Raw genomic sequence first — 18,853 nt, forward strand, 5'->3', positions numbered from 1 at the left:
CTTGTCCCTCCCTGGACACTCCAATTCCAATAGCATCAGGGAAGGACACAGAGGTAACATATAATACAACTCTATTAAAATGTATAAAACACCTTGTATTTTGTCCCATGGATTTAATGGATTTTTTTCATAGATTTAAAGGCCAGAAGAAACCATCTAGTGTGATGTCCTGAATAATGCAGGCTATAGACCTTCCCCCAAACAATTCCTTTTGAACCAGAGCAGATCTTTTTTTAAAAAATCACAGTTTCAGGGGAACTGCATCTGGATTTCCCCCTTCCCCCCCACATTGGTCCATTCCAGGAGTTCTCAGTCAGGGCTCAGGCCTCTGGGCAGGGTGTGGGACCCGTGTTCCCTGACTGCAAGAATCAGTGATGAGGACGAGGCTGTCATGGGGTTCTCTACTCACCACTGGGGTGAATGCTTGTGGCCATGTCTGGGTATTAGCTCCACTGAGTTCTTACACCCCCTTCCTCTTGCCATGGCCCCTCCCTCTATCTCTGGGACTTGGAGTGTTCCTTCTTTGTCTTTCAGCTCTCTGGCCAGGTCACTGTAGTCCTCCCCTTCTGGGTTATCAAAGTCCCACTGGGTCAGCAGTCCACATGCCATTCCAGACAGTCTTCTGCTCCAAGGCCAGGTCCTATGCCCCAGTGGCTGGTAGAGGAACCCTGGCCCACCCACTACTATGGGTTCCAGGCCAGGGACCCTATGTCTAGCAACTCTGGTCTGCTTGTTCCCAGACCCTGTTGCTATTTCCCTGGTCTCTTTCCTACTTCCCATCTCTATCTTCTGGCCCCTCCTCTAGGTTTACCAAGCCAAACTCCTCCCAGGGAGTAACTGTAGCCTACTCCTTTCTCTGGCTTCTTGCCAGACGCTGTAGACCCAAACACACCACCCTTCTCTCAGGGAGTGACTGCAGACTACTTCCCCTGCAGCCCGCTTCTGGTCTCAGCTTCCTCCCTTTATACAGACCCAACCTGCGCCTTCCCAGTTAGGCTCCATCTTCACTTAGTGCTTGGCCCTTCAAGCCTAAATCTCCTCCCATGTGCAGCCTACCAGGTTAACTGACCTAATTTAACCTGTTCTGCCTTGTGTGGGGTAGACACCCCAGTGTTGCGTATGGACTGTTGTATTGTTCTCTGGTTCATTACACATGGTTTATTAAAGTATGTGTGGGTATCAGACCCAATGATCAGTGATTTTAAGGACACTGTGGCAATCCAAGATGGAGTCTGAAAACTGTCATCTTGTGACCTTCCGTACAGTCAGCCTGGTCTGGATAAAACTGGACTGAATGGGTTTTTCCCACCACTGGGCGATCCCCAAGTTTCCATCATCTCAGACTGTTTCCTGCCTTTCTACGGATTGTATTGTGTTTTCCCACCCTAGACTCTATAAAAGAACTGTGATCACAGGCTGATGGGGGAGTCCATCATAACGACTGTGTGTGTGGTTTCGGGTCTTCGTGGCACTCATGCATCAGCAAAGAACAGCAGTCGTTCCTGGAGTGAAAAGAAATGAAGACGACACATTACCATCTTACCTGTCCTGCACCTGGGGAACGTCACCATCCAGAGCGTTCCTGGTCCACTTCTTCTGTCCTGACATCCATCGAGGGACTCTCCAGTGTTCCTCCTCCAAGGGTTTCAATTACCTGTGGAGTAGAGGTCCTGGACTTCACCCCATCACGGAAGTGCTGGGAATTGAGTGAGAAAGCAATTAGGGTTTCTAAGTTGGGGGTCATATTTCTTGAATGCTAGGGCGGCTTTAGTTTCATTCTTGGGTCTCAGAGTAACAGCCGTGTTAGTCTGTATTTGCAAAAAGAAAAGGAGTACTTGTGGCATCTTAGAGACTAACCAATTTATTTGAGCATAAGCTTTCGTGAGCTACAGCTCACTTAATCGGATGCATACTGTGGAAAGTACAGAAGACGTTTTTATACACACAAACCATGAAAAAATGGGTGATTATCACTACAAAAGGTTTTCTCTCCCCCCAACCCACTCTCCTGCTGGTAATAGCTTATGTAAAGTGATCACTCTCCTTACAATGTGTATGATAATCAAGGTGGGCCATTTCCAGCACAAATCCAGGTTTTTTCCCCCCTCCCCCCAACACACACACAAACCCACTCTCCTGTTGGTAATAGCTTATTTAAAGTGATGACTCTCCTTACGATGTGTATGATAATCAAGGTGGGCCATTTCCAGCACAAATCCAGGGTTTAACAAGAACGTCTGAGGAAGGGAGGGGGTAGGAAAAAACAAGGGGAAATAAGTTACCTTGCATAATGACTTAGCCACTCCCAGTCTCTATTCAAGCCTAAGTTAATTGTATCCAATTTGCAAATGAAGTCTAATTCAGCAGTCTCTCGCTGGAGTCTGGATTTGAAGTTTTTCTGTTGTAATATCGCAACTTTCATGTCTGTAATCGCATGACCAGAGAGATTGAAGTGTTCTCCGACTGGTTTATGAATGTGATAATTCTTGACATCTGATTTGTGTCCATTTATTCTTTTACGTAGAGACTGTCCAGTTTGACCAATGTACATGGCAGAGGGGCATTGCTGGCACATGATGGCATATAGCACATTGGTAGATGTGCAGGTGAACGAGCCTCTGATAGTGTGGCTGATGTCATTAGGCCCTGTGATGGTGTCCCCTGAATAGATATGTGGGCACAGTTGGCAACGGGCTTCGTTGCAAGGATAGCTTCCTGGGTTAGTGGTTCTGTTGTGTGGTATGTGGTTGCTGGTGAGTATTCGCTTCAGGTTGGGAGGCTGTCTGTAGGCAAGGACTGGCCTGTCTCCCAAGATTTGTGAGAGTGTTGGGTCATCCTTCAGGATAGGTTGTAGATCCCTGATAATGTGTTGGAGGGGTTTTAGTTGGGGGCTGAAGGTGACGGCTAGTGGCGTTCTGTTATTTTCTTTGTTAGGCCTGTCCTGTAGTGGGTGACTTCTGGGAACTCTTCTGGCTCTATCAATCTGTTTCTTCACTTCTGCAGGTGGGTATTGTAGTTGTAAGAATGCTTGATAGAGATTTTGTAGGTGTTTGTCTCCGTCTGAGGGGTTGGAACAAATGCGGTTGTATCGCAGAGCTTGGCTGTAGACAATGGATCGTGTGGTGTGGTCAGGGTGAAAGCTGGAGGCATGTAGGTAGGAATAGCGGTCAGTAGGTTTCTGGTATAGGGTGGTGTTTATGTGACCATCGTTTATTAGCACTGTAGTGTCCAGGAAGTGGATCTCTTGTGTGGACTGGACCAGGCTGAGGTTGATGGTGGGATGGAAATTGTTGAAATCATGGTGGAATTCCTCAAGGGCTTCTTTTCCATCGGTCCAGATGATGAAGATGTCATCAATATAGCACAAGTAGAGTAGGGGCGTTAGGGGACGAGAGCTGAGGAAGCATTGTTCTAAGTCAGCCATAAAAATGTTGGCATACTGTGGGGCCATGCGGGTACCCATAGCAGTGCCGCTGATTTGAAGGTATACATTGTCCCCAAATGTGAAATAGTTATGGGTAAGGACAAAGTCACAAAGTTCAGCCACCAGGTTAGCCATGACATTATCGGGGATAGTGTTCTTGACGGCTTGTAGTCCATGTTTGTGTGGAATGTTGGTGTAGAGGGCTTCTACATCCATAGTGGCCAGGATGGTGTTATCAGGAAGATCACCGATGGATTGTAGTTTCATCAGGAAGTCAGTGGTGTCTCGAAGGTGGCTGGGAGTGCTGGTAGCGTAGGGCCTGAGGAGGGAGTCTACATAGCCAGACAATCCTGCTGTCAGGGTGCCAATGCCTGAGATGATGGGGTGCCCAGGATTTCCAGGTTTATGGATCTTGGGTAGTAGATAGAATATCCCAGGTTGGGGTTCCAGGGGTGTGTCTGTGCGGATTTGATCTTGTGCTTTTTCAGGGAGTTTCTTGAGCAAATGCTGTAGTTTCTTTTGGTAACTCTCAGTGGGATCAGAGGGTAATGGCTTGTAGAAAGCGGTGTTGGAGAGCTGCCGAGCAACCTCTTGTTCATATTCCATCCTATTCATGATGACAACAGCACCTCCTTTGTCAGCCTTTTTGATTATGATGTCAGAGTTGTTTCTGAGGCTGTGGATGGCATTGTGTTCTGCACGGCTGAGGTTGTGGGGCAAGTGATGCTGCTTTTCCACAATTTCAGCCCGTGCACGTCGGCAGAAGCACTCTATGTAGAAGTCCAGTCTGCTGTCTCGACCTTCAGGAGGAGTCCACCTACAATCCGTCTTTTTGTAGTGTTGGTAGGGAGATTGATAGAGCCAGAAGAGTTCCCAGAAGTCACCTACTACAGGACAGGCCTAACAAAGAAAATAACAGAACGCCACTAGCCGTCACCTTCAGCCCCCAACTAAAACCCCTGCAACGCATTATCAAGGATCTACAACCTATCCTGAAGGATGACCCAACACTCTCACAAATCTTGGGAGACAGGCCAGTCCTTGCCTACAGACAGCCCCCCAACCTGAAGCGAATACTCACCAGCAACCACATACCACACAACAGAACCACTAACCCAGGAAGCTATCCTTGCAACGAAGCCCGTTGCCAACTGTGCCCACATATCTATTCAGGGGACACCATCACAGGGCCTAATGACATCAGCCACACTATCAGAGGCTCGTTCACCTACACATCTACCAATGTGCTATATGCCATCATGTGCCAGCAATGCCCCTCTGCCATGTACATTGGTCAAACTGGACAGTCTCTACGTAAAAGAATAAATGGACACAAATCAGATGTCAAGAATTATCACATTCATAAACCAGTCGGAGAACACTTCAATCTCTCTGGTCATGCGATTACAGACATGAAAGTTGCGATATTACAACAGAAAAACTTCAAATCCAGACTCCAGCGAGAGACTGCTGAATTGGACTTCATTTGCAAATTGGATACAATTAACTTAGGCTTCAATAGAGGCTGGGAGTGGCTAAGTCATTATGCAAGGTAACCTATTTCCCGTTGTTTTTTCCTACCCCCCCCTCCTCAGATGTTCTTGTTAAACCCTGGATTTGTGCTGGAAATGGCCTACCTTGATTATCATACACATTGTAAGGAGAGTCATCACTTTAGATAAGCTAGTACCAACAGAAGAGTGTTTTTTTGGGGGGGGGGGTATGTTGGTGGGGGAGAAAACCTGCATTTGTGCTGGAAATGGCCCACCGTGATTATCATACACATTGTAAGGAGAGTGATTACTTTACATAAGATCTTACCAGCAGGAGAGTGGGGTGGGGAGGAGAGAAAACCTTTTGTAGTGATAATCACCCATTTTTTCATGGTTTGTGTGTATAAAAACGTCTTCTGTACTTTCCACAGTATGCATCCGATGAAGTGAGCTGTAGCTCACGAAAGCTTATGCTCAAATAAATTGGTCAGTCTCTAAGGTGCCACAAGTACTCCTTTTATTCTTGGGACTGAGCTCCAAGCTCTCGCAGGGAAGAGCTGCTGTGTCACTGGGTTTGTTTGTTATATAGCTATTGGTCATTTACATTTACTCCTTCCCTATCTGTGTAATTCTATCCCCGCATACATTTACCTGTTTGCTTTGAAGCTTATCTCTTGTCAGTTATATTTATTGTGCACCACACAAGGGGAGAGGGGAGGAGATCTGCACCAGTCTACCACAGAGGGCGAATCTGCTCTTTTGAGAAAAAGGGTCTTGTTTTCTATTCCGATACCTACACCACTTTAGACATTCAGAGTTATCTTGGCTCCCCTTTGAGATAACACCTGGGACCACCAAGCTGGATTTTCCTGATCTGCTGCTCCAGTGCAAAGCCTACTGGGTGTATGAAAGGCTGACATGTGACACTCCAGGGGGATATGCTTCTATCAAAGCTTCCCAACGGTGTCCTCTGGACTGCAGTGCAGAGCCCAAGTGGAACACAGACACCTTCACAACCAGAGACAGGGAAATCTGGAATCAAATTTGGCTAAATCCTCTGATGTCTGGGCCAGGACCAGTTTGTGACCAATGAGACTGGGAGGATGATCCAGGTAGCTCATCAAAAGAAGAAAGCAAAAGAAGAGGAAGAATCAGGAAATCAGATGCTCAGAAGAATCATCATGGGACACTTGAAACAGACAGACACATAAACAAAAGCAGCCATCAGTTTGCCAGATTGGAAGGAGAATATAAGAACATAACAACAGCCAGACTGGGTCAGACCTCTAGTCCATCTAGCCCAGTATCCTGCCTTCTAACAGTGACCGGTGCCAGATGCTTCAGAGGAAATGAACAGAACATGGTGATTATTGAGTGGTCCATTCCCTGTTGCCATGTCCCAGCTTTTGAAAGTCAAAGGTTTAGACACCCAGAGCATGGGGTTGTGTCCCTGACAATCTTGGCTAATAGCCATTGCTGGACCTATTCTCCATTAACTTATCTAATTCTTTTTTTAACCCAGTTATATTTTTGGCCTTCACAACATCCCTTTGTGTACAGAAATGCTTTTAGGAACCATTAGGAAAAGAACAGATAATAAGACAGAAATATCATAATGCTACTATATAAATCCATGGTAGGCCCACACCTTGAATACTGCATGCAGTTCTGGTTGCCCCATCTCAAAAAAGATATATTAGACTTGGAAAAAGTACAGAGAAGGGCAACAAAAATACTGCTTCCTAAAAGCATTTCTGTACACAAGGGATTTGACCCTGAAGTCCTTACCCTGTCCTGAGATTTGCCAGAGTAAGGACTTTACGACTGGACCCACTAATTATGACGAGTGATGCTGATATAGCACTTTTCTTTCAAAGTCCTCAAAAATACTCGAGAAACTATCCGGACTGTAACTACTGTATGAGGATTACTCAGAGATCTTTGAAATGCAGCTGTTTCCAGGGTAAGACATGATAGCTGTTTAACAGAGCTCAGAAACATTAATCAATAGTTAAGGTAAAAAAGAAAGGAATATATTTTCTAACTGAAATGAATCTTCCAACCCAGTGTAGAAAATAAAGTCCACAACTCTTCATTAGCATTAGGTCATCACCTACAAATCTGCATGCAATTAAGAAAACAAATACTAGATGTCAGTGATATTAAAAATCTGGAGTGCTTTGAAGCAGTTGTCAGCTGCTGAGCTAGGAATACTTAGGAATCATATGCTAAAAATTAAAGCCAATAAAAAGCAAAAGTAAGCTTTGTTTTTTGTCAGCTGCACAAGGTAAAAGTGAAGAGACAGGACTGATCACTGGTGTATCCCAGCAGAGTAACAAATAAAGGGTAAATTCCTTTTGCCAAGACTGATTTTGAAATGATTTCTCTGTAATAGGCCCTTCTATGGGGGTATAAGTGGCATATGAGTAGGATTTTCATGTAGTAAAGCCCATGCATCATTTGAAAGTATATGTGCTGGGTGTGCCCCAACAGGGAATCTGGTCATTATATTTACTGCTGGGCTGAGAATGTGTGTCTGAAATAGCCCAGTGACAGATGCACTGAATACAGAAGAAGACTATTGATGCTTGACTCTGATAGCTATATATGTGTTTGTACTGCACTCATCAGCACCTCACTTCATGCCAGATATAACAGAGTCTGAAAAGGTCCAGTGCAAGGCAGTGGAAATGGTTATCAGGATAGCAGGTCACTGTGGCCATGTCTGTGACTAATAGGACAGGATGCAATCTTCTGGCCAGTTGATGATGGAAGTGGGAGTTTTATGCATCCAATAGCATTGCATCTAACTGTGGACTGACTTAACCAACTGAGGACAGATGCCCTCAACAGTGAGGAATGTTGTAGAAGAGACCAGCCAGGGAGTCATTTTCTGAAAAATTCAGGGGTGGGGGTGGGCAAAGTTGTGTCAGCCTATAGAACAGTTTATGTGATTACATTATATCCTGCAAAGTCAGGGGGTGCAGGGCGGTGGGGGTGGGGAATGGAAACAAATAATGGAGCATACAGACCTATTAAAAGTTGGGGCAACCAAGGTCTGAGGGCCGGGGAAGAGAACTGCCTCCCTTGCTCTACAGCAAATGGTGTCATTGGAGGCAAGTTCTTTGGAGCACTTCCCCGTTCTACCAGCATCACCTCAGTGTTGCCTGGATTCAGCTTTACCAGCTGCTTTTCATCCTGCTAAGCAATGAGGAAGGTGGGAGGTGATACTGGTTATATTTGATGCTAAAGGAGCTGGAGAGCTGGGTGTCATCTCCCTACTGATATAACATCACTCTGTGTTGTCTCATCAGTGCTTCCAGCACCTTCATTTAGATGTTGATCCATACAGGGGTCTGGAGGTGAAGGCACAGTTGCCCGTAATGACTCTCTGGGTTCAATTTGGGATGAAGAAATGACCCATTTAAAGACATTTCTGTTAGCTTCAGCACCCTCTTGGAGGTGAGGCAGGAGTATTGAGTGACCGTTGGAATCAAATGCTGCAGAGAAGTCCAGCAGAAGGAGTATGGATGGACTTCCCTTTGCTATGGACAGGCGGTCATCTACCAGAGCAATAAGGCCTGAAGCCTGACTGAGAGGGATCGGGATACTGGCAGCCTACACGGGGGCCTTGGAGATGGTTTGTTTTTTGTTAGTTTGAGTAGGTTTAGTTGGACAGTGGACAGTAGTTTGTAAGGTCTCTAGCTTTAAGGAGTAGTTTCTTCAGTGCTGGTTGGACTAGGGTATTTTCTAGAGGAGTATGTTCAGCAAAGGAGATGCTGACAGTATCTTTTAGGAAGGGTCTGATGTTCTCTGCTCTCTCCTACCACCCAGAAAGGGAAAGGCTCAGTCACATGTGGCGGCCCTGATTGTTTCCATGACTACATGCATAAATGGGCCAAATCCTTGGAAGGGAGGACTCAGTGTTTCTGCTCAGCATGTTGTTCTTCGTGGCCCACAAGGCAATCTTGGTGTGAGCAGTCCTCATTACGCTCATCCACTCCCTATTCAGCACCTAATTGCTCACGGGTGAGCTCAAGGAGGTTGATATCCCCCAAACGCCAGTGGATCATTTATCAATTACAGCTGTGTATTGTTGTCCAGATGCATCACTCTTGATGCCTTCCTTTCATGCCAGTAATGATAATGAGGACAGGCAGGGGAGCACAGCAGAAATCCCTTACCATGCTGATGTCCATAATGAGAAGGGAAGTATGTCAATAGGAAGTCTTGTCTCATTAAAACATGGGGTATCTTCTCCTTTCAACTCCTGAGTGAAACTCTTTTTTGTCATTCCAATTCATTATTATTGCCAAGCCATATAGCTCAGAGCTGCGACACAAATCACTGGGTTGGGGACTGGATGAGAGCCAGAGATAATCACCACCAGACATACAGTGGAACAATATCATATACCGTTAAGCCTTAGAACCCTAAGGATGAGTTTACTTGTCCTTGGGGTTCCAAACAAAGGGACCCTGTACATTCTCTCTTCTGCCTTCTCCACAGCGGCAGCCCTGCTTGCTGCATACCTCTGGTCCTTCCATCTCCCCAAAGGATTTGCCAAAGTCAGCAGAAGCGCTCACTACTACCCAAGCTGTACTTACTTAGATCCCAGCTTGTAGAGCCTCCCTGAGCTTTTCTTTGAATCTTGACTGAGAATGAATCTTTGAAATCCAAGAACACTGGTTGGCTTCTTGGGGCTCTCTTTTAGGGGTACTACTGACGTGGGGTTTGGCAGAACTTTGGGAAGCCAAAAGACCTATACACTCCATCACAGGCCCCTGTCTCTATAATTAACTAAACCAGAATGCCAGATTTGAACACTTCCAAAACCTCAAAACCAGAAATCAATCCAAACACTGTGGCTTGAGTCCATCTCTACAATATCTCAGTCTATACTATTGTTCCTTTTTCAATCTTTTTGTATAAAAATAAAAGTGCAATAAAATGTATGAACAAAACAAGAATAATTATTGTAGATATGTAAAGACTGATTTTACAAGGGCATGGGGGACATCTTAGTAAAATCAGAAGGTCTTAAAAATGTATTTCAGTTTTTATAAGAAATTTGGATACAGGATAGGATGTGAATTTCAGGTAACAGAGATTTGGGGTTTGAAAAACTAGGATCTACATGTATTATAAACACATTCTGGGTTACTGGGTCCATCATATGTTATTAATACATGCAAGTGAGTACCTGTGGAGAAAAATATTCTAAGGCACTGCAGAAACTCTGAAAGAGACCGATGGTTGATAGAGAAGACTTTGCAATGTAGGCACATTTCTAGGCAATATAGTTTAAGGCCACACATGCAATTAACAAGTCAACATGGCTGTTGATTGAAGGTGAGCATGCCAAAGGTCAGCCTTGGAAAAGTAAACCACACTGCACACCCAAAGTAAACAATACGGCTGTGATTAGCTGCTCTGTGTTCATAATGTATTCACCTCACAATGTGCTGTAGTTTTGCTGATTTTATTTTTTTAAAAATTAGCTGCTTTAGAAATACCGTATACATTTATTGTCAAATTTCAAGTAGTTGCTTAGGGTGGTGAGGGCAGGTAAAAGACAGATTAATATATGTGATAGGCAGTTAAATTGGATTAAGTTACGGCAAAAGAGGCTTTGAAAACCGAAAGAGACAGAAGAGAATGGTGAGAAGCAGCATGGGATTGGGAAAGGCTCAAGAGGCTAAAGCGAAGACATTGAGACAGCAACAGGAGCTCCAAGACTCCAGCAAGGGCCAAAGAAGCCATGTGTTAGTGACTAAGTGGAGGTGCAAGGAAGCTGGTTGGGGTAGAAGAAATGCAGGAGAGGGGATGGAATGAGGAACTTGGGATGCAGAACCAAGTACCTGACAGATCTATGGGGTGGCTGTCAGACAAACACAGAGGAAGGAAACTAATCAAATTCAACTAGATGCCTCCACACTGCTACAGCAGCTGCTGCTTTCTGAACTGTTAACAGGGAATAATCATTGAATGGGTGTGTTCCCAGTGGGGTCCTGCAGGGATCAGTTTTTGGCCCTACGCTGTTTAACATCTTCATTAATGATCTGAAAGAAAATCCAATCCATAAAATCATCACTTGCAAAGTTTGCAGATGATACAAAATTGGGGGAGTAGTAAATAATGAGGAGGACAGGTCACTAGTGCATAGCAATCTGGATTGCTTGGTAAACTGGGTGCAAGCAAACAATATGCATTTTAATATAGCTAAATATATACATCGAAGAGCAAAGAATGGAGGCCATACCGCATGATAGGGAACTCTGTCCTGGAAAGCAGTGACTCTGAAAAAAATGTGGGGGTTGTGGTGGGTAATCAGCTGAATATCAACTCTCAGTGTGACCCTATGGCTGAAAGGGCTAATGCAAGCCTGGGATGCATAACAGGTAAAGTAGTAGGATTAGAGATTATTTTACCTCTATATTTGGCACTGGTGCGGCTACCACTGGAACACTATGTCCAGTTCTGGTGTCCACAATTCAAGAAGGATGTTGATAAATTGGAGAGAGTTCAGAAAAGAGCCTCAAGAGTGATTAGAGGATTAAAGGACATGCCTTATAGCAGTGCTATTCAAACTTATTTGATCAGGGTCCCTTCTTTGTGTCTGTAGTCATGTACTCCCCCTGCCCCCCCCCCCAAGTACATATACCGCCACCCAGCTCTGAAGGCAGCGCAGAGAGCAGGGGCACACGGCCCTTCTGCACAAGCCCCAGCTTTCTGGGGGTGACAGCCAAAGCTCTTAAAAAAAAAAAAAGCACACAGCTTGCACCTCCCTTGACACTGGCTAACTGATATGTCACAAAAGTAATAGTAATCATCATCAAGCAGGTGTGTTTCTAGTGGGGTTCCACAGGGATCAATTCATGGTCCTATGCAATTTAACATTTTTATCCATGACCTGGAAGAAGATGTAAAGTCATTACTGATGGAGTTTGCAGATGACACAAAGACTGGGGAAGTGGTAAATAATGAAGAGGACAGGTCACTAATACAGAGCAATCTGCATTGCTTCATCAGCTGACAAGCTAAGAATATGTGTTTTAATAAGTCAAAATGTAAGATCTTACATCTTTGGAATGCAGGTCATACTTACAGGATGGGGGACTCTATCTTGGGTAGCAATGACTGTGAAAAAGACTTGGGGGTCATGGTGGATAATCAGCTGAACATGAACTCCCAGTGTGATGTTAGCCAAAAGGGCTAATGCGATCCCTGGATATATATACGGGGAATCTTGAGGACAAGTAGGGAAGTTATATTACTTCTGTATTTGGTACTGGTGCAACTTCTACTGGAATACAGTGTCTAGTTCTGAAGTCTACACTTTAAGAAGGATGTTGATAAATTGGAGAGACTCAGACTTCAAGGACAGAAAGGACTATCATGATCATCCTGCAGGACCACAGAGGGTTCTGAGAAGAGCCACAAGAAGGATTAAAGGATTGGAAAACATGCCTGGTAGTGAAAAACTTAAGGAGCTCAATCAATTTACTTTATCAAAGAGAGGGAATGACTAGATCACCGTCTATAAGTACCTACAAGGGGAAGAGAAACTGGATAATAGAGGGCTCTTCGATCTAGCTGACAATGGTATACAAAGATCCAATGACTGGTAACTGAGGCTAGAAAAATTCAGACTAGAAATACGGTGCACATTTTTAACAGTAAATCTGATTGACCATTGGAACAGTTTATCAAGGTTTGTGGTGGAATCTTCATCACTGGAAATATTTATTCAAGACTGGGTTCTTTTCTAAAAAATATGCTCAGGTTCAAACACTGCAATTGGATTGAAGCAGGACTTAATTCATGGAAGTCTTATGGCCAATGCTATGTAGGAGGGAAGACTAGATCATCACAATGATCCCTTCTGGCCTTCAAATCTATGAATTTATTAAAATGTTTTTTCACAAGGAAAATGTCAATTTTTTGACAAAAAATCAAAAACGGAAAACTTTTGTTTTAAACCAGAACATTTTTATTCAGCTATCCTGCCATGGTGTCTCATGGGAGTTATAGTCTGGATGCCTCATTCCCCTATTCTCCACTGTGGATTGTGCTCCCTGGCTGGACTACATCACCCATAATGCACCACAATCTCCTCCCCTCTTGCTGAGCCATGCCAATTATATCATCTGAGTCCCTGGCCATTGTGCATCATAGAAGATGCATTCCAGCTGAGGAACTCAGACCATAGAGGGGAATGGGGACATAGGATAACTGAACTACAATTCCCTTGAGGCACTGCAGTGGCATTTCTCAATCAAAATTGTTCTGGTTTTGGCTAAAATTTTTGAGCATTTTTTTTTAATGAAAACTCTAAATTTTTTGTGGAAAACAGATGCTTTTTGTGAAAAATTTAGTTTAATCAAAAACCCAATTTTCTATCAAAAACAGTTTTGACAGAAAATTTTCATCCAGCCAGATGCCTAAGCCCATATTTAGATACTTAAATATAAGTATATAAGTATAAATAATTCTCCACATAGGAGTGGATAACTGGAGGCATTCAGGTTTGAAAAACGTGGCCTATTCCTCTCATTTTCACATTTCCTTTTAACAAAACACGCAATTCAACACTGTTGTCAACATGATTCTAGGATACAAATATCACTTATTCTACATAAATAAATATCCATACCAAAAATATGGCCTCATTCTTCCCCAGCCTTACACAAAGCCAAAACAAGCTAGCATTTCTCTGATGAGGGTTGGTGGGTGGGTCAGTTGATACGAAGGTCACTCATTCTAATGTCTGGTTCTCATGAAGTAATGAAATATTTCAGTGTTTGGGTCACAAATAGGGTTGCCAGGTGTCCAGTTTTCAACTGGAATGTTTGGTGGAAAAGGGAACGTGGCAGCGTCTAGTCATCACAGCTGACCGGACGCTAAAAGTCCGGTTGGCCACAGTAAATGGCCTCTGCCACTGCGGGGTGGGAAGAGCAGCAGCTGCATCTGGAGCCACATGGAGGAGCTGCTCTCTGCTCAGTTGCTGAAGCCTGAAAGAGAGCAGTGGCTGGCTTCCAGACCAGGATTCCAAGAGGTAGGTGCTACTGCCGGGAGAGGGGAATCCTATTCACCCCCAATTCTGCCCTGCTGTGCCCTGATTACCCCGGCCCTGGCCCCTTGCTATGGAGATTGATCCCTGCCATGTCCCATTGTGCTCCAACCCCCCCTCTGACCTGCTATGTCCTGACTGGGCAGGCGGGCAGGCTCTGCATCAGCACTTCCCAGCCTGGCTCTGCAGGTAGCAGGTGAGTCCTGGGAGAGGGGGGAATGAGCGGGGGGGGGGGGGGAATGGGGAAGGGTGGAGAGCGAGCAACGGAAGGAGGGGGAGAGGAGTGCACCGGGGGCAGATCCTTGGAGGAAGAGGCAAGGTAGGGGGTGTTCGGTTTTCAGCAATTAGAAAGTTGGCAACCCTACACTGCAGGAGTTTACATGCAAACAAATCAGATTGCCACTGAGAATGGCAAGTAGATACAATGGTGATGGGCACTCTAAAATGGCTAGATTAGATGCACAGAAAAGGTTATATTAATATTAGGTGTAATATATTCTCTTTTTACGAAACCCAGATTTTTGGACTAAATTATCTAATTAAAACAATAATGCTTAACATGTATATGTATCACTTTTCATATTCAAAATGCTCTACAGACACTGGGCTTGATTCATCCCTGGTGGGGACGTAAGGGTGAGGGCAGGTCGCTGTGCCAGTGGAGGCATTCACCCTTGTGTGAGGGCAACTCTCATTTAATTTACAGTTAGGGCTCCCTAGGAGCTCTGTTCACAGAGACTTCCTGGGGGCTGTGTTGAATCAGTACATTCTCTGCATGCCCAGCCCATACCCCCTTTTGGCTGGTCCTGCCAACCTTCTGGGCTGCTCCGACAGAGCAGGAGGGATGCAGGTGGCTTGTGCCAGTGTGAAAACTGCTGCAGGGAGAATTTCTATTCATGGGGGGCCCTGTGCCTGGGTTCCTGCATGCAGAAATCAATACAGTGTAGGCACAAATAGAGCACATTAAGGCAAATTCAGCAGCTTTGCAGCCCCATTGAGGTCAGTGGATTTCATGGATGTAACTGAGAACTAATTTACCCCATTACCTAACTAATTCTCATAGCACTGGCAATTAAGTATGATTATCCCTGTTTTACAGATGGGGAAATGGAGGAAGAGAGATTAAGTGACTTCCCAAGGCAACAGGGGGAGTCAGTGTCAGAGTCAGGATTTTTGTTTCCCACTTCCATGCTCAAACTACTAGTGCTCTCATGGACCAGGCTTTGGCATAATTATTAGGAGATCTAGAGCCTGGTCCTCAAGCCCTATTCAAGTGAATAATACTTAGTTAGTTCTGCTGAACTAAATGGAACGACTCACACGAGTAAGGATTACCGATGTGAGTAAAGCTTTGCAGGATCAGGCCTCCGGCTTCTAACCCTGGTTCTGACCCTGATTACTCTGTGATGTTGAACAAGTCAATTAACTTCCACAGTTTCTTCATCTGTAAAATAAGTTTTACCCACCTGTGTGCAGTGCTTTGAGATCTACATGTGAAATGTGTTATTTTGAGGGCAAAATAGCATTATGAATAACTATATGACTAGACTATAACACATGAAATAGCTCTCCTGAGTTCTCTCTAATAATGCAGAACAATTGTTTTATCTTGAATGATGAATGAAGTTACCCTTTAAGAAAACATTGAAAAGAGTAGACTTCACTGCATCTGGAGACACTGCATTGCCACCCAGTCTGTTGGAGGGGTTTCTAGATGGGTCCAGTATTGCTATAGATGTTTATAGTTATTATAGCATAACAACCACTGTAATGGGCGTCACCTGGGATTGAACCTCAGGCCGCCAATTCTCCAATTCTTGAGACAGCACCCAATGAAGTCAATGTAAGGATCATCGTTGACTTCACTGAGTATTGGATCAGGCTGTAAAAGTATGAGCTTCTACTGTTTGAAGTAAGGAGTAATCACCAAAGCTGTTACCTGTAGCTGACTCATAGCCTCTGTGGACTGGTCACTAGCAGGGGGACACACAAAACACACTGAACAATGCATTACATACCTCCCTTGGCACGTCCCAAAGATGTGAAGCTCCTCCCAGACAACTGAGGTCCACTGCAGTTCAAATCACAAATGAGTGCCCATTTGTAACAACTGTCATCTTAGTCTGAGTCTGTGGATTGAACCAGTGATGAGCCGCCAAAATCTTAACAACGGGTTCCCTCCTCACTCCACGAGGGCGTCGTGGCCCACCCCCGCCCCCCGGGACTCCTGCCTCCCCAACCCCCCCACATTTCTTGACGCCCCTCCTCCTGGACCCCTGCCCCATCCACCCCCCTCCCCTGTCCCCTGACTGCCCCCAGAACTGGGCAGGAGGGTCTCGTGGGCCACCGTAGTGGGTGCCCACCCCGCCCCTAAGAGCCAGAGGCACCTGCCGGGGGGCGAAGTGGGGAGTCCTGGAGGTGCTTACCTGGGACAGCTCCCAGGAAGCAGCCGGCAGGTCCCTCTGGCTCCTAGGGGCGGGGGAGCGTAGCTAGGCGGGGAGCAAGGGGAGTGGCCGCTCCCCCCACTGATCACATTAAAATTGGCACCTTAGGCGCCGACTCCCTGGGTGTTCCGGGGCTGGAGCACCCACGGGGAAAATTTGGTGGGTGCTCTGCACCCACCGGCAGCTCCCCACCCAGACCTGTGCCCAGCCCCAGCTCTCCTCCGCTCCGCCTCCTCCCCTGAACGCGCCGCCCCGCTCTGCTTCTCCGCGCCTGCCCCCCCTCCCAGCTTCCCGTGAATCAGCTGTTCGCGCGGGAAGCCGAGGAGGGCTGAGAAGCAGGCGGCGGCTTCACACTCAGGCCGAGGGTGGTGGAGGGGAGCTGGGGCAGGGAGCGGTTCCCCTGCGCAGCCCCCGCCCCCGGGTTACCTGCTGCGGCGCAGGCGGCCCTCCTCGTGCCCCCCCGCCCCAGCTCACCTCCGCCTCCCTGGGCCTGAGCAGGAAGCCACCGCCTGCTTCTCAGCCCTCCTCGGCTTCCCGCGCGAACAGCTGATTCACGGGAAGCTGGGAGGGGGGGCAGGCGCAGAGAAGCAGAGCGGGGTGGCGCGTTCAGGGGAGGAGGCGGAGGTGGAGCAGAGGTGAGCTGGGGCCAGGGTGGGGCGGGGAGCTGCCGGTGGGTGCTCTGCACCCACCAAATTTTCCCCTTGGGTGCTCCAGGGCTGGAGCACCCCTGGAGTCAGCGCCTAAGGCGCCACTTTTGGCCGGTTAAATTTAGAAGCCCTTTTAGAACCGGTTCTCCCTCGCGAACAACCAGTTCTAAAAGGGCTTCTAAATTTAACAACCGGTTCTAGCGAACCGGTGCAAACCGGCTCCAGCTCACCACTGGATTGAACCTTCAGCGCTAAAAGCAGAAGCCTCTACCTTCTGAGCTAAGGTGATTGGTTCCGTGGTTGGTAGCATCAGTAGACACATAACTTTTGTGGACCAGCCACTAGATGGGAATGCAGAATAGACATTGCCCCAGTGTCCTTTTGAATTCTCTATCTAACCTATTGTGAAGGTACATTGCTCCAGTGTAGGGTTTATTAGAATTTATGTATTGTTCTGATTTATATACTGTGCTGTTTATGTACTGTTTTATGAAACTTATGGGTCAATAGTCATGGTCAAGTTGCCGTTTGGACACCATTTTGTGGGTTCTTTTGGTTGGGTCTTTGACGCCTTTTCTTCTAACGGTGGGAAGAAAAGTGCAGGAAACGGTCACATGCCCAAGTCTATTTAAGGCCAGCACGTTCAGCATGAGGGGCTGTCCACCACAGAGGCAGCCCGTGCCTAGTTCTTCTGTGCGTGCGTTGAGAGGCAAGATTCTTCACGAGGTACCTACCTGAAGACCATAGTGGGGTATCCTGATCCAGCTTCAGTACGTGTCTCTCCTGTCACCCCATCTAGGCAGTTACAGGTCCGGCATCCAGCAACCACCGCAGTAGTCCGCAGTCATGACCAGCTATCTGCCTTTCCATCTGAGTTGCCCGTGAAAGTCATCTCCTGCAAGTAAAGGAGTTCCCATAGCTTGCTAAAGGTAGAAGGGGGCCGGGCTTTATGCCCTTTTGGATCAAACCTCTGAGCTATTATTCTGTTGCCTTTGTTAATTTGTTTAATTTTAATAAATCTTAGTAAATCTATCTTTACACTGGGTTGTTTTTACTTACCTCATGGGTTTTAAAAAGTGATATAGATATCGATCTGGGTCCAAACCTTAGTCTTATTTATCTGTTACAGAGTTTTGAGATAACACCAGGATGCTGGGTTCCTAAATTTGCCCAACTATTTTTATCTTCTTTCATTATATCACTTCCATGTTTATTTGCTTTTGGTCCTCTGGGAGCATATATCAAATCTCCATGGTGACTGCCACCAGAGTACAGATTTCCTCTCTGGTTTTAACACATCCAGAATGACATCCATCTGGTCCCGTAAGACACCACATTGGCAACTGTAAACATGATCTAAGAGAGCTATTGCACTAACACTATCTAACATTTTTTTTAGAGCTTCCCCTGCCCTTCTCTGTACCAGTGAATTCAGGACACATGTAGTGGTTGGGACACTCCTTCTATCACCTTTTCATTTAATCTGGTGATATTCTAAGACAAAGCTATAGACAGATCAGCAGCATTCAATGTTCTAGCAGTCAAAGAAGAAGGTGACCAGTAGGGCCTTCCTTATTTATTTATAGCTTAAAACTTGAAACAACAAAAATCTTTGACTCGAAAACAAGGAATAGTGTACATAGATAGTCTAAGTAACCCTGTGTTCCTACCATTGTTACCCTTGCCCTTCTTTCTCGCATTCCATTTGTTTGTTCCACCTACTTGTTGTAGTTTGTTTTAGATTGTAAACTCTTTGGGGCAGGGACAGGCTC

Source organism: Eretmochelys imbricata, chromosome 4 (genome assembly GCF_965152235.1).
Source record: "Eretmochelys imbricata isolate rEreImb1 chromosome 4, rEreImb1.hap1, whole genome shotgun sequence".
In the NCBI taxonomy this organism is placed as follows: domain Eukaryota; kingdom Metazoa; phylum Chordata; order Testudines; family Cheloniidae; genus Eretmochelys; species Eretmochelys imbricata.